We start from the raw sequence: 4,309 nt of genomic DNA, 5'->3' as shown, positions 1-4,309 counted from the left end.
TGTTAGAGGTGGAGCAGGGGCAGGGCTGGGCCTGGGCCATAGGAATGGGATGGTGGTGCTACGGACCAAAGGGTAATCACAATGTGACATGGGGCAGGGCATGATTTGGTCAAGTTCCAGATCTATCTATAGATACTATAGAAATATACTGACCGTGACTTTGTTGGAAATCAAGAGCCTTCAAGAATGGAACACCTGGCAAGGCTTCCTTCACCTTAGCACCGGAGTGTTATGTGACGCTCTCCACTGTGTCATGAGATGGGTACCCAGCATAAACTTCCTTAAAATCTTCAATACCGGGGATTTGCTTTGTGTTCTCCAGGGGATTTACTTTTTTCCTTGCAAACAAAAATAACTCAGAAACAAAAACACCAGTTAAACAATCACTAATTAAACAAAATAGTTTGAAGTATGTTTGAAAACTAAAGGGAAACACTTTAGCTATTAATATCCTAAAATACTTTTTAAATTTTCAAAAATATTGATTTCAACCTTATAACTGTATCTAATGTAAAACTAGAACTAAGATGAGTAAATAGGAAAACTGGGACTTTCTTAATCTATATTTTTACTAAATAACTCAATTGATTATTTTAAGTCCTTTCATATTATAGGGACAGCAATAAACAAACATTGCTTTAAGCTTTCATATATTTAAGGAATTTCTAAAATTTTTATACAAACTGTTCACGGCTGTATAACAGATACTATAATCTTCATTAATAGGCTATTTTAAAAGATCTAACAGCTAATGCTGGAATTAGGAATAAAGGAAAATTAAAAGATTTTTGTTGTAATTTCAATTTTCATTTTTGGAATCCAGGATGACCTGCTGCCGGCTATGGAGTTAATAACTTTAATTCTTCCTCCCCTACTTTATGGGTGCTGAGATTGCAATTGTGCACCCCCATTCAACCAGCTAATTGATGGATCTTGAGATGAATGCAAATTTGTTGACTTTAACTAAATGATTTCTTATTGGCCCTGCATCAATTGCTTTTGGGCAAATGTTTGCCTAGGAGTGACTGCACGAGAGAAACGTCAACCTGCAGTGTTAAAAATTAATGCTTTGGCTAGGTTCACAGTCTACGTCCATTTCTTTCAGTGTCCAGTCTCATCTCAGTTGGACATACGCTTTTTAGTTTATTTAATTTATTTGTGCAGGGGTTCAAATCCCATACCTGACACATGCCTTGTAATCACTATGACTGAGCTCCACTCCAAGCTTCTTGCTATCTCACAGTGCAAGTTCCACCAAAACCAGCTACCATCTTATATTCAAATGACTGGTCACTTCTCACAACTTCATTTTTTCCCATGTGTTCGACCCAAGAGAACTCTAAATTCATGCCGGACTTTTGATGCGCTTCACAATTAGACCCCAGACTCCTAATTCATTACATTGAAATAAAGTATGTATTTACCAGATAAATGTTTTTTAATTGGCTTGGGGTTTTGTTGTTGTTATTGTTGTTGTTTGGGCTAGAGTCTCATGCAGCCCAGGATGGCTTCCCACTCTCTATGTAGCTGAAGACGAACTTGAACTCCTGGCCCCTCCTCCTTCTGCCTCCACCTTCTAAATGCTAGGATTACAAGCATGTGCCAACATGCCCAATTTATGTGGTGCTAGCTACCAAAGTCAGGACTTCATGCATGCTGGGATGGCCCTCTACTAATTGAGCTACATGTCCAGTTCTCAGTTCTGCATGCTAAAGATACAGCAAGGCCAAATTCTTTTGGAGTGCATAGTTTAGTAATAAGAAGATGCAGTAGCTGGGCGGTGGTGGCGCATGCCTTTAATCCCAGCACTCGGGAGGCAGAGGCAGGCGGATCTCTGAGTTCGAGGCCAGCCTGGTCTACAAGAGCTAGTTCCAGGACAGGCTCTAGAAACTACAGGGAAACCCTGTCTCGAACCCCCCCCCCCCAAAAAAAGAAGATGCAGTAGATAAATCAGTGATTAGATAAGATAGTGTCATGTTTTGGGGGCAGATCCCAAGAATTGTTACTCTGAAACCATTACCTCCTTTTTTTTTTGAAAAATGTAGATTACTCTTTTATTTTGTGTGAGGCTGTATGACTAACCTTTGCTCCACGGATATAAACAGGAGAGATGTGAACAATAATCAGACATCTTCTAAAAAGGGAATGTTCTTGTCTTTCTTTTCTGAAAGCTGGCTAAGGTAGAAGCCTACTAGCTGGAACAATCACCTAGCCCTTGGAGGTCTGGATTTTAGGGATAATGTAGCAAAAAGAAGGGAGTCAAGGTCAGTTAAGTCAGTTAGACATACCCTAGGTTCCTCACTCTGGATTAAGTTTCCCGGGGTGGGGGACAAACAAAAGCCCACCTCATTGTTGGTTGCTTGTTTCAATGAGGGGTGATTCCATCACTCACTCCCATATGCTATTTCTCTTGACTAATTTCAAGGCACTAAGAACACTGAGTGAGGGACTCAAGAGGGGTACAGTGTGATATAGGCGGGATGGTGGGGACAAGGTATCCCGAGGACTTAGCATTCAAGCTGAGACCTGAGCGCGTGAAGAAGTGAGCCAGGTGAGCAGGGAAGGGTGTTCCTGGAAAAGGGAAAGAAAAACACGGTGCGGGAGAAGGCAACGTGACTTTGTGATCAAAGTCCATCAAGGAAGCCAAGACGGTTGACGCTGAGGATTATCCCTGTGATTGTTCCTGGAGACAGAAATCCTTTCCTCCAGGCCTGGAAGAGGCCGGGCAACTTTGCAGGGATAACCTCTATGGATGTCTTCCAAAGTGTGACCCAGTTAGAAGCCTACAGCTCCGTGACTCAACCCGTAATGGCCAATTTTAAGCTCTCTTTATGTCCCTATTCAGATGTTGCCTGTTGTTAGAAGCTGCAACCATTCTCCCCTTTGATTACATCCTTGCTTTGTTGACCAATTCATCACAGCTTTTGGTCTTGACGAGACCCCATGAATATTGTCCATAATGTTAGTTTTTAAAAAGGTTTATTTTATTTTTCCCTCTCCCCTTCTTCCCCCTCCTCACTCCTCCTCTTCATCTCTGTTTTCTCTGTCTCTGTCTCTGTCTCTCTCTCTCTGTGTGTGTGTGTGTGTGTGTGTGTGTGTTTGTGTGTGTGCTCGCACATGTGTGCATGCCCACCTGTAGTGGCTAAAAAATATGTCAGATCCTCTGAAGCTGAAGTTCAGACAGCTGTGAGCTACCACACAAGTGACTGGGATCTGAACCCAGGTTCTCCGCAAGAACAACAAGTGTTCTTAACCACAGAGTCATCTCTCCAGGGCCCCTACAGTTTATTTTGATTTTGAATAAGCCATCATTTTGCTTTAATCAATATCGGTCCCTTGTCGCCTCAACTACAGAATAAGAACTACATCTTTAAAATGTTTTAAAAATCCATTTGGGCTGTGGTCTCTTCCAACAGAAGGTGTTCAATAAAAGCGTTCTTCTTGAATGAGTATTCCATTCAACTATCTCGTAGGCCAGAAACACAATAGAGAGAACTTAATCTCTCCCTCTCCCTCCCTTTTGCCAGGAAGATATGAGTAGCTAAAGTATTTGGTGCTATATATAGTCAGTTGATGTCAGCTGGATGCCAGTCTCTTCAGAGAGGCTCAGTCCCCAGTTTGAGTCAGAGCTAGGGACCATGCCATTCCAGGTTCAAGGATAAAACCCATCAGGCCCAAGTACCATCTAATTCCACCTCAGCGTTTTCCTCTACAATTGGGACCCACCCCTGCTGAAAAGTGCAGTCTGACAGTAAGGTGAGTATATTGTTTCCTAAAACGTCGTGTTAGTCAGTTGTCCCCAGAGGTCCAGAGTTGTGACTCATAAATTTGCCATTCTTTGCTCTAAAGGGAGGCTGTTGATGCCGACCTAAAACGTTAGCGCAGAAGAGTTCTGGCTGAGGCTGGCCTCTTCCTCGGTGTTAGAGGGTGCTGGAAGGGATGTCCTCTGATGCTGGTGGGATGGCAGCCAGGAGAAGCACTGGCAGATGAAAACAAAAAACTAAAGTGTAGGAGAGAGAGGGGAGAGCAAGGAAGCCGGCACTTTTCATTGCCTCTCAGTGCAAAGTGATCAACACACTGAAAGAAGGGGTCTGAGGCTGTGTCGTCCTCTGTCCCCTGGGACATGGGCTGCTGATGAAAACCATGCCCTGCAGACAGACAAGCAGCGTATGGTGGTCACTCAGTCAAAAGCAATGATAAATTCTTACTAAAGAAGAAAGATGTTCTCTTGCAGAGAGGATGGTCATAACGAGTTCTTTGCACTGCCTCAACAGTATCCCTTTATTTTCAACAGGCAATCAAAAAAGCC

Source organism: Arvicola amphibius, chromosome 14 (assembly GCF_903992535.2).
Source record: "Arvicola amphibius chromosome 14, mArvAmp1.2, whole genome shotgun sequence".
NCBI classification, from domain to species: domain Eukaryota; kingdom Metazoa; phylum Chordata; class Mammalia; order Rodentia; family Cricetidae; genus Arvicola; species Arvicola amphibius.
Note: the sequence above shows the minus strand (reverse complement) of the source record.